The sequence below is a fragment of the Dama dama genome, chromosome 5 (assembly GCF_033118175.1).
Source record: "Dama dama isolate Ldn47 chromosome 5, ASM3311817v1, whole genome shotgun sequence".
In the NCBI taxonomy this organism is placed as follows: domain Eukaryota; kingdom Metazoa; phylum Chordata; class Mammalia; order Artiodactyla; family Cervidae; genus Dama; species Dama dama.
This window is the reverse complement of record NC_083685.1, coordinates 42,637,211-42,650,209: the sequence shown is the minus strand read 5'-3', so window position 1 is coordinate 42,650,209 and position 12,999 is coordinate 42,637,211. Positions and strand designations below refer to the sequence as shown.

Here is a 12,999-nt window from a genome sequence, read left to right as displayed (position 1 = left end):
ATACCCAAAAAAATGAGAATCATGTGAACTTATAATTAAATCTTTTATCATTTTTCTTTTCAAGAGTTTCTAATGATACCCATCATAGCAGGCAAAACTTGTCAGCCTAGTTTCAAAGAACCTTCATTCACCTGGTCTTTCCCAACCCTCCAGTTAGATACGATAATCATTTTGCTATTTCTCATGAAGAACTTTCCATTCCTTCCTTTTTGCATTTGATCTTTATTCTGTTTTGTAGAAAATTTATAATTTTCTAAATCTGGTTTAAGCTTGCCTTCTCCAGGAATACTTCTCTCATTCATTCCAGCAGATTTTTTACTGTTCTTTTCTTGTGGATATGCTGAGCATTTATTCCTTTTAACTGAGATTTTATGCTAGTTTTTTTTTTAAGGTGATTTTTTGGTCATATATATTTGTTTGTAATGTATATCCAGCTGAGTCATGAGAATAATTACTTTTCAAGCCATATATGCTCAGATTTTATATCTGCCTTGTGAAGTCTTTGAAAGAAAGGACTTCATCTGTGTGTCTTTGAGGAACAACAATATTATCTTTGTAAAAGTATGTAGTATAAAGATTGACTCAAAGCATTTGTGTAAGGGTTCATAGTGTCTTTTCATTAGAGAGGCATTATCAGAGTATTTATTTAAAAAAAAACTTTAGCCATTGAGGAATGATCTCATTAGCAAGCATACATAAATGTTTTCATATAAAGAATCTGTAACTTAGCAATCTATTTTTATTTACTGAGGACTTACATACTATATGTGTGCTCTCAATGTAGAAACAGTGTTTATTAAGTTTATGTATGATGTGAAAGCCTCTAAATTGTTGAAATTTGACCTGTTTCATCTTATGTACACTTTTGTGGCTTCAATAATCTCTAAAGATAAGACCTTATTAAATTTTTGTAACTCACATTTCTCCTGGTTATCGCCACCAAGATAAGTCAGAGGTAATAAACTTAGCATGTTATTAGTATCTCCTGAATCTTCTCTTTGTGTTTATAAATAGCACCATTCAGTTTCTGCTTCAGAAAATTAGGAGGCATCCTAAATTCTTTTCTGTCCCAACTCTACCTTCTAAGTGTCTCGCAGATCCTTCACTTCTTCATAACAACATTATGTTGTTATTGTCTTTGCTCACTCCGTCATCTCATCTGAGCTTCTGCAGTAACCTCCAGATTGGCTTACCTCTTCTCCATCTTCCTTTTTCATACTGTCATCAAAATGATCTTTCAGAAATAAATTCTGATCATGTCAGTCTCCTTCAGTGACTTCAAAATGCCTATGGGATATAATCGAAATCATTTAACATGACATGAAGTCTTCTATGACCTGACCCCTGGCTACTTACCTCTGTATCTTGTCACTCTTCATCTCGGTTTCCTGAACTATTCCCAGTTACCCAAACAAGCTGTGCTATTTCATAAATCCCTCCCTTTGCTCAAATTGTTCAGGGTGCCTAAAATGCCTTTTCCGGATAAATATCTCCTCAGCTTTCAAGGTTCAGAAGTGCAATATCTTCTAAAAATCATTTTCTGCATCTTATGATTTCTTCCTCCCCAGGTACAACCAAATGTGCCTTCCTATGTGCCTCAGCCATAAGCTGCACCTTTATCTGTCACAGTGTATTTAACACTTTAATGTACTTAATTCTTTACACATTAATCGTTTTGCTAGTTTTTAAAAGTGTGGATCTTTTGTACCCTTTTTACCTTGCCATCATCTAAGACAGTGCTAGACACCTGGCAAAATGCTCAAAAGAAAAAAAAAAAACAACAACTTTTTGAGTCATTAAGTCAGTTAATTAATTAAATTGCATTTCATCAGAGAGGCAAAGCTAAATCCATTTTTGTGGATTTTCTATTTGTGTATTTTGCCACCAATCTTTGGTGGCACAACTGTTTTCTTAGACTGTCATTATTTAGAAAAGTACATTTCATATTCCTCAGCCATGCAGTAATGTGTGTCCGCTTAGCGGTCCTGTATGATGAAATCCCCTGCTGTCGTGTTTTGTCCTGCCCAGTTGTGAATCATAATTTTGTCCACTGTATCCTGCCGTATCCTGTCACTTAGCAGATTGCTGCAGTGCCTGTGTTTAAATAACCTTTATTTAACTTAATAATGCCCCAAAGCACAAGAATAGTGATGTTGGCAATTCAGATATGCCAAGGAGAAGCCTTAAAGTGCTCCCTTTAATGAAATGGGGGAAATTCTCTGTTTAATAAAGAAAAAAAGCTTCTGCTGAGGTTGCTAAGACCAATGGTAAAAACAAATCTGCCTGAAATTGTGAAGAAGGAAAAAGAAATTCATCCTGATTTTACTGTTGCAAAAGTTTTGCAAACTGCAAAAGTTACAGCCACAATTCGTGATAAGTGTTTAGTTAAGATGAAAAAGGCATTAAATTTGTACAATAAGAGAAGACCACATTCACATAACTTCTGTTTTGTTAAAATTATTTTTATTAATTTTTTGCCATTAATTTCTTATTGTGCCTAATTTAAGCTTTGATTTATGGGTTGTATAGAAAAAAAACATGGTATACGTCAGTTTCACTAGGATCCACGGTTTTAGGCATCCACTGGGAGTCTTGGAACATATCTCCTGCAGATAAGGGGGGACTACTGTGTATGTACCTCTGCCAGGTAATGGTTTTATTTTAGCTGAGATAACAGATTTTTCTCAGGTGTTTTATGTCCCAATTTGAATAATATTGGGTCTTTTATTATAAAGATGCTATGGAAATCTGGATTTTGTCAATCACTAGTTTTGATTCATAGTGACTCTTGGAAACTATCCTGTGTGAGAAATGGCCCTGAGCAGATGTGCTTAGTCATAAGAATTGCCAGACAGTTCCTTATGTGTTGGCAGCTAGTTTTTTTGAGAGTAGAGAACATGTTTTAAGAAATAGGGTTTTGCTGTCAGTTTCCTATCTCTTCAATCTGTTTTACTTTAACGTTTTTTATGGGGTTACTTCAGTTCAGTCGCTCAGTCGTGTCCGACTCTTTGTGACCCCATGAATCGCAGCATTCCAGGCCTCACTATCCATCACCAACTCCCGGAGTCTACTCGAATCCATGTTCATCGAGTCGGTGATACCATCCAACCATCTCATCCTCTGTCATCCCCTTTTCCTCCTGCCCCCAATCCCTCCCAGCATCAGGGTCTTTTCCAATGTGTCAACTCTTCGTGTGAGGTGGCCAAAGTACTGGAGTTTCAGCTTCAGCATCAGTCCTTCCAATGAACACCCAGGACTGATCTTTAGGATGGACTGGTTGGATCTCCTTGCAGTCCAAGGGACTCTCAAGAGTCTTCTTCAACACCACAGTTCAAAAGCATCAATTTTTCAGCACTCAGCTTTCTTCACAGTCCAATTCTCACATCCAAACATGACCACTAGAAAAACCATAGCCTTGACCAGATGGACCTTTGTTGGCAAAGTAATGTCTCTGATTTTTAATATGCTATCTAGATTGGTCATAACTTTCCTTCCAAGGAGTAAGCATCTTTTAATTTCATGGCTGCAGTCACCATCCGCAGTGATTTTGGAGCCCAAAAGAATAAAGTCTGACACTGTTTGCACTGTCTCCCCATCTACTTCCCATGAAGTGATGGGACCAGATGCTATGATCTTAGTTTTCTGAATGTTGAGCTTTAAGCCAACTTTTTCACTCTCCTCTTTCACTTTCATCAAGAGGCTTTTTAGGTCCTCTTCACTTTCTCCCATAAGGGTGGTGTCATCTGCATATCTGAGGTTATTGATATTTCTCCCAGCAATCTTGATTCCAGCTTGTGCTTCTTCCAGCCCAGCGTTTCTCATGATGTACTCTGCACATAAGTTAAATAAGCAGAGTGACAATATACAGCCTTGACATACTCCTTTTCCTATTTGGAACCAGTCTGTTGTTCCATGTCCAGTTCTACCTGTTGCTTCCTGACCTGCATACAGGTTTCTCAAGAGGCAGGTCAGGTGGTCTGGTATTCCGATCTCTTTCAGAATTTTCCACAGTTTATTGTGATCCACACAGTCAAAGGCTTTGGCATAGTCAATAAAGCAGAAATAGATGTTTTTCTGGAACTCTCTTGCTTTTTCGATGATCCAGCGGATGTTGGCAATTTGATCTCTGGTTCCTTTGCCTTTTCTAAATTCAGCTTGTACATCTGGAAGTTCACTGTTCACGTACCGCTGAAGTCTGGCTTGGACAATTTTGAGCATTACTTTACTAGCGTGTGAGGTGAGTGCAATTGTATGGTAGTGTTTCAGCATTCTTTGACATTGCCTTTCTTAGGGATTGGAATGAAAACTGACCTTTTCCAGTCCTGTGGCCACTGCTGAGTTTTCCAAATTTGCTGGCATATTGAGTGCAGCACTTTGACAGCATCATCTTTCAGGATTTGAAATAGCTCAACTGGAATTCCATTACCTCCACTAGTAGTCACCCCTTAATCAAAAATGTTTGTATCTTTATCATTTATACTTTCAGGGGGCATAAAGAATATGAGACTTTACTTCTAGAACATACTAGTCAAGAGCAGAAAGAAATTCATAACTTCATGTTTGGAACTTTTGCCTCTAATAATAAGTAATTACTGGTTTATTTCAAAATATATATTTTATTGATAATTTTGCAGGCACTCCATATTTGTAAACCTGACCCAAAAGTACACTTCTGTGTGATATGAAGTGTAAAGAGCATAGACTTTGAAGTCAGACAGCTTTAGATTAGTATTCTTATTTTAAATTTTCTCTTGATTTGGCCACATTGATTAACTGAATGAACTTTAGTTTTTTTGTTTTTTTTTAATGTCTATTGAAGTATAGTTGATATGCAGTGTTGTGTTAGTTTCAGGTATAGAGCAAAGTGACTTCAGTTACACATATACATATATCCTCTCTTTTTCCATATTAGAGTGCTGAGTAGAGTTCCCTGTGCTATACACTCGGTTCTTATTATTTATTTTGTATATAATAGTTTGTATATGTCAATTCCAGTCTTCTAATATCTTAATCTCTGCAATAGAAAAAAATTCTCTCCCTTGCTGTGGAAATCAGCCTTACCTTTGTTGTTGTTGCTGTTAATTTCTTGGAACTAGATGAAGCGTTCCTTTCTTTTCCCTTCCTTCCTATTGTTATATCCCCGTGTCTTGCCAACTGTACAACCCTAAACTTGTTTCTTCTTGTATGTTGTTCCATCAGTTACATTCACTCTTTTTACAAATCTTAGTCTCTTATTGTTTCTTCTAAGACCTCAGGTGTGTATACATACCTCCCCTGATGATTGCTCAGCTAACTGTATTTTCTGCTTCCCATTCTTTAAAATTGCTTGGAGGGAAAACCTGTATTTGCTGTAGTTGTTCCTCAGAATTTCTTTCAATTTGGCTTTGGTACCCTATCTCTATTCTCTTCCTCAAGTTGACTGGTACCTTTTTTGCCTTAAAACAAAATCCTTCTTTCTCCTTGGTTATTGATTCTTTTCAACTGTTGACTTTTATGTCCTTGAAAATTTTTCTACTAGGTCTTTTTTGTTTGTTTCCTGATTTCTTCTCTGACTTTTGTCACTGTTTCCTTTTTTGGCTTTTCCCATTTCCATCCTACCTGTTAAAAGTAGTGGGACTTCCCTCATGGCTCAGACAGTAAAGCGTCTGCCTACAACGCGGGAGACCTGGGTTCAATCAGTGGATCGGGAAGATCCCCTGGAGAAGGAAATGGCAACCCACTCCAGAAATTTCTTTAATTTCTGGCCATGTTACAGTTTCCCTGCCCCACCCCCTCCTTGGATGATCAGCTTTACCCTGCCCAACTTAAACTTTCCTCTCAATGACAATGTTTCCCACATGTGTACTCTGGTCTTGATCACTTTGTTGAGCTCTATGCTTGAATACTAGGGCAGTGGTTTTTAAACTATTTTTAGTTAAAAAAAAAAGTCTTAATCATAGAACCCTAATATATTGATAAACGTAGAATTGTTGTCATTGATGTGAGGAGGGAAATCTTCCCCATCTTATTAACTGATACTATCTTCAAACCAGTGAATCTTGCTTGGTTCTGCTCTTTTGCTTTACCCTCACATGCAAGTCATGTTTGCACTGATCCAGGTGATCATAAATCCAGGCATCACCCCTGTCACTGCTACCCCAAGCCATCACTCTCTCTTTCTTCTTTTTGCCTCCTCTCTGTTTTCCCTGCTTTCTCTCTTACCCCATTGTTATTTATTCTCCACACACCAGCCCAGAAAATCTCAGAGCATAAAGCAAATCACATCACTCACTTGCGTATATACTCAGTGGATCTCACTGCAGTGAGAACAAATTCCAAAATTCTTTCCTTGCCCAGAGGCACTTACATTATCTGATGTCTCTGCCTTCCTCTCTATCTTCATCTTACACTTTTCTCTCTATGATACATCCCAGCAAATTGTTCTTTATTAAGTACCTTTCTCGTACTCTTTGCATTTATTATTAATTCTCACTGCCTATAATTTCTTCACCTTGTGTGCATGCATGTGTGCTCAGTCATGTCTGATTTCTTGCGACCCCATGGACTGTAGCCCACCAGGCTCCTCTGTCCATAGGATTTTCCAGGCAAGAATACTGGAGTGGGTTGCCATTGCCTTCTCCATTTTTCACCTTAGATTTTCTTAAATCAATCCCATTGTCTTGGTTAGCTCAGATATTCCTTCCTTATAGACAGGTTGTCACTGATGGTCCAAGTCTCTCTCCCATTGTTATATATCATTTGCTTCATTGTATTATCACATTCTGAAATTATCTCTCTTATTTGTTTACATATCTCTTGTCTGTCTCCCCCTAAAGCAGTATAAACTTATGAGGTCAGAGGCTTCGTCTCCCTTGTTTGCAACTACATCCTCAGTGCTGACACCAGTGCTTACTGTAGTTTGGGTGAAAGTGAAAGTCGCTTAGTCATGTCCGACTCTTTGTGATTCATGGACTATACAGTCCATGTGATTCTCTGGGCCAGGATACTGGAGTGGGTAGCCTTTCACTTCTCCAGGGAATCTTCCTAGCCCAGGGATAGTACCCAGGTCTCCCACATTGCAGGTGGATTATTTACCAGCTGAGGCACAAGGGAAGCCCAGGAACACTGGAGTAGGTAGCCTATCCCGTCACCAGCGAATCTTCCCGACCCAGGGATCGAACCGGGGTCTCCTGCATTGCAGGTGGATTCTTCACCAACTGAGCTATCAGGGAGTAGTTTGGGTTGGTGCTCAATAAAAATAAGCATAGGACTCCTGAAATAGCTAAAAATAAACAAAAGCTGAATTAGCCACAAACATGTGAAACTACATGTCCAAATTACATTCATAGTGCAAGGCATATTATAAACATTCAGTAAATATTTGTTTAAAGAGTGGATGGATAGAATCCCTTAAATTCTGTCTCTGTAAAATCTATGCCATCTCTCCCAGTGGAACTGCTTGCTTATTGTTCCTATCAGTCATGTAGACATTCCCTGCCTTTTATTCAAATTCCTAAAGTGTAGCTCTGATCACGTTATATTTGAGTAGCTCTCCATTGCCCTTAAATTAATACAGATTGCCTAACTTGTCAATTAAAGTCGTTTACGTTGTAGCCCCCATTGCCTTTTCAGTCTTCCTTCCCTTCTTCCCTAAATAAGCCCTACACCTGCCTACCTTTATGCTTGAACTTATTTGTTCCTTCCTGAAGTTCTTTTTAGATTTACTCTTGTGAGTAAATTTGCTCTTGCGAGATCTCTGCTTGTGAGATTTACTGTTCAGCCTCTGCCAATTCTTTCTTTCAATACCTCCCGCTTTAATATTCTCTAAGCTAAATGCAAATGTGCTACCTACTCTGAATCATAATATTTCAGTCTTTTGTGATGCTTAAAGCATGCTTTGTGGCCCTCCTAAAGATTACTGTCCCTAACCTATCTTTGTGTGTTTTATATTATCTTAAAGAATACCTTCTGTGTTCTAGATGTCACAGGTCCTTGGTAAACATTTTTTGAGTAGGCCCATTGCATAAGCCTGGTTAATAAGAGAAAGTGAATTAATATGCACTTTGTCAGTGGTGCCCAAAGTCATATAACTCTCAAACTGTATTTGAAATAATTGTTTACAGTCCTTTTATAATGGTAAACATACTGATTGTACAGTTATTCGGTAAAATCTAAGGCCATAGCTGTGTATCAGAATTATCTGTAGAGATTCTGAAAAACAGAGATGAGCAGGTACCGCTCTGACATTCTGAATGAATAAGACTCAGAGGCTGTATATAATGTAGTTATAAAATGCTTGCTTTCATGAAGCAAAGAAAGTATAGAGAACTACTACTGAAAAGTAAAAGTGTTAGTCACTCAGTTGTGTCTGACTAGTTTGATGGAAAATTAGATTTCAACGTAGAAATTAGGATTTTGAACTGCTTTGAATTATATATAATTTTAAATTATGTACAAATGAACTGTTTTCAAGACTGAGTAGCCTCTGTTTTAAGGTTTTGATAATTCAGTACACAGATTATTAATATCTTTCTTTGTAGTCATCTGTCCCTTGTAAAGTTTTAATCATTAGAGTGCTACTAAAGATTAAAAGGAGAAAAAAATTAAACTTTTTCCAGTTTTGCTACTTGTAGTCAGTTTTCTAAAAGCAAAAATGATCTTAGAAATTCAGAACTTTGTCTAAAATTGTTTGGGGATTTTCTAATTTTTAAGCATAAGTGATTGGCTTTATTTTACAGATAATTGCACATGAACTTGCTAAAGTATGCATTTTTTCTTTTTTTCCTCCCTCAGAATGTTATCACTTCTCATTGTGTGAAACAAATATGGTACACATTTCTAGAATTCTCTTGACTTGAGCCTGCAAAAGAGAGATAAAAACTTATCTTAAAATGGATTCAAATCTTAAAGATATTTATAGTTAAAACATTTAAGTTCTGTCCAAGCTAATGCTATAATTTAAGTATATACTTATATAAACTACATTGAGGTATATCATATGTTTTATATTTGGTTATACTTTGCTTAACAGAGCAAAGCTTTGCTTTTCAAAGATGAAAATTCTTTAATGAGTGATGAAAATCACATTAAAGAAAAATCTCAGAAATTTTAAATTACTTGACAAAGAAGCATACCTAAAAGTAATGTGCCTTTAAAAATATTCCTTTTAGCAAAAATAAAATGTAACTATTCTTATTTACCAGTTTTTTTTTTTTTTAATGCAAACTTGCTTTGACCTTTATAAAAGGATGTACAAGCTTCCCTTGTGGCTCAGACGGTAAAGAATCTGCCTGCAGTGCGGGAAACCTGAGTTCAATTCCAGGGTGGGGAAGATCCCCTGGAGAAGGGGATCGCTACCCACTTCAGTATTCTTGCCTGGAGAATTCCATGGACAGAGGAGCCTGGCAGGCTACAGTCCATGGGGTCGCAAAGAGTCAGACATGACTGAGTGACTAGCACTTTCACTTTTCTTTACATATCTAAAACATTTAAATGTAAAATAGTATAACTGGTTATTAAAGCTCCTTCATAAAATAAATTTAGAATTATTTTTGTTGAAACTTTAAAGATTTCACAAGTTTGAATATTTGAAGTGACTCATAAGACTCCACAGAGCATACTCACATAAGCTTCTATTTAAAGGCCAAGGATATTGTGCAATAATAAGTAAGAGCACAGGGGAAGCTTAGGAGGCCCAAGTGACATCTAGGCCCAAATGCTCTATGGTCTTTATGCACACAGAGGTACGCTTTGTCTCCAGGTTGACCCACCAAGATGTGTACAGTGAATCTTGGCTTCAGGAAAGCTCAGAGAAGTTTTGGGTTTGTTTTTGTTTTTTGTTTTTTTTCTTTGCCCCTCTGATCACATAGTCCAGTCCAGCTGCCTAACCAGTTACACCAGGTGAAAGCCATCGGTAAACAGATCATGTTTGAGGGTTACCAGAGGAGATTTATACTTTAAGCAGCATACCATAAATCCCACTTTTCACTTTTTGGCTCAAAGGCAAGGCCAGACATTCAGGCATCTCTCAAGCTTTTGCAAACCAGCTATAAACTAATGCAATACCACACCATTCCTGACAACTCAAAATCTAAAAAGAGGCAAGATTATGATGATAGCTTACATTTGTATAATCTGCTAAAACTCCAGTACTTTGGCCACCGGATGCAAAGAACTGACTCATTGGAAAAGATCCTGATTCTGGGAAAGATTGAAGGCAGGAGGAGAAGGGGATGCCAGAGGATGAGATGGTTGGATGGTATCACGGACTCAATGAAAATGAATTTGAGCAAGCTCTGGGAGTTGGTGATGGACAGGGAAGCTGGCATGCCACAGTCCATGGGGTCACAAAGAGTCGGACACGACTGAGCAACTGAACTGAACTGACAGTAAAGTTTATAAAGTAATTTAATATGCATTGCCTTATTTGAACTTTATGATATTTCTGTGAGTTATGCAGGAAAATTGTTTTTATCTCTTATTTTATGGCCTCAGTTCTGAACCTTAGAGAAGTTAAGTTGTTGGCTCAGTTCTCACAGTCCTCTGTGCTAACAGAGCCAAGTATAAAGGATAGATCTTATGACTCTAGTGCTAGAATATTTTTCAGTATTTCATGTCAGAAGTAGATATAAAGAACTATCTATTTCTTTTCTGTCTTGTAGAACAGTGTAGGAATAAATAAGTATATATAAGTTACTGTATATTTTCCTCAAAAAGCATAATAACTGTATGTTTTAGGGACTATAACTTAAGAGATTCTGTTTCAAATGAAAGACTCTGCTTCAAATAAGATACATTTTGAAGAATTGTTCACAAAATTATTCTTTTAGAATTTCCACACATGAATAAAAAATTGAACATTCGAGATCTGAGTAAAATATCAATGATACCTGTGACCCTTTGTCTCCTTTCCTTTTGTGCTCTCTTTGATTAATTTATGATCCATTTGCTTGTCTACCACATGCCAGGTAATGATCCATGAGGATTTGAAAACTAATAAAATATGACCCTTGCCTCTAATGATCTTACATTCCATATTTTTTCCCATAAACTCACAGTTCCATGAGAGGAGTATCTGTTAACAGTGTGTAAAGTATTGTGAATTATGAAGAGCTAACATTCTAGAGACTTTTGCCTAGAAGTTAGAGAAGACTTGAAATGAGGAGACTTTTGAGCTAAGTCTTGAAGGTTGTTAAGGAATGTATCAGTAAAAGCAAAAGAAGTCTACTCAGGTCAAATGTGAAAAAATAAACAAGGTTGTGTTAAAGAAACATGGAGTTAGTAGTCTGTTATACTAGGAACATAAATCACATGAGGGGAACTAGCAAGAGATGAGACTCTTTGAGGCCAGATGGTGACTAACTTTATAAGCCATGCTGAGGTGTATTGATTATATGCCCAAAGAAGTGAGTAATCCAGAAATCATTATTATACAAGAATTTTTATCATCAGATAACTTTTTTTTGGCGGGGGGGGGGGGGCAGGTAGGATGCATTAAAGGGGAGACCACAAGTCAGGAGATCAGTTTGTAATCTATTGGGATAGTCCTGAGAAATAATGATGAGGCCAGTGATTGGGCCATGGAAGTAGAAATGGAATACACAGCTGAGATACCATTTAGAAGTAGAATCAGTAGGCAGATTAGATAGAAATCAGGAAACCATCTAGTACAGAGTCTTGGTTTTGGAAAATTATCTAATCCGCCCCTCTGTTGTGGAACATGAGACTGCTCAGATACTCTTGTGGTCAAGTGAATTGAATTAAGCTACAACACTGATTCCTCACAGAATGGGGTTCCTGACTCGCAGCTTCTCCATATTGCATCTCATTCCCACTGTATCTCGAACACATTTTCTTTTTTCTATAATGATGCTCTGACCTTCCATTCGTTTATACTTTATGGGGCACTTTAATGTACATTACCTATTTTGACCTGTTCAGCAGTCTCATGGCATAAGTAGAGTAAGCATTATTATCCCTCTTCTGAGGGCAAGAAAGCCAAACCAGAGTGGGTGCTAAGCTTGTTCAGACGTTACTCAATTTGATCATTACTATATAAAATCTTACTCCTGAAGTTTTTCTTTTTAAAATATAGAGAATTTTATAACTGGTAGATTTGTGGATTGATGGATATAGTAGATGCACTCCTGACATTGTCTCTTAGTTTACCTTTTACGTGCATTAGCATAAGGTGGTCTTGAAGTTGTTTTTGTTTTGTCATTTGGTGAATCAGTTTGCATAGAAAAAATTTATTTTATGGCTAATAAAGTCAGATTTTTATAAATTCGGTTCATTTAAAACAAAGCTTATTCTTCAGTGCTTAATCTTATGAAACATTATTGATACCATTTTTCGGTAACAGTATATCATAGAGCTGACTCATTGGAAAAGACCCAAATGCTGGAAAAAATTGGGAGCAGCGGAAGGGGATGACAGAGGATGAGATGGTTGGACAGCATTACTGACTCAATGGACATGAGTTTGAGCAAACTCTGAGAGAGAGTGATGGACAAGGAACCCTGGCATGCTGCAGTCCATGGGGTTGCAAAGAGTTGGACTCGACTTAGCAACTGAACAACAACAACAAATATCTTGGAGGACTCTTTAAATACCTATTTCATTACTTATTTTTGAATCCCTAGGCAAGTTGGCAAACCTCTGTCAACATACTGGCTTGACTTCAGTTTGATATAAAAATAGTACTTATTCACAGTTATTGTTAAGTGAGACGATATCTGCAGAACATTTAAGGCAGATCCTGGAACCTAATAACTACCTGAAACATTTTAGATATTATTAGATTTTTGTTTCCTGTTGTTTTATGCTAATTAATTATGTAATTATAGATATTGTTAAAGTCAAAAGTAATTAATTAACATTTATTTGGAGTTTTGCATAAAATAATTTCTTTGGGTTCAATAGCACTTGTATGCTTTGTATTTATAATACATAAAATATAATTAAGAAATAAATATTGGCAGTTCCTACACTAAAATACCTTCCTTCCTAAAAATGTATGTT

At 36.9% G+C, this 12,999-nt stretch overlaps 1 protein-coding gene across 3 annotated transcripts in view; it reads left to right on the top strand.

Annotated features, from left to right (window-relative positions):
* Nucleotides 1-12,999, top strand: part of SCLT1 (sodium channel and clathrin linker 1) — a 232,551-nt gene that overhangs the window by 98,206 nt on the left and 121,346 nt on the right. The window lies entirely within an intron of this gene.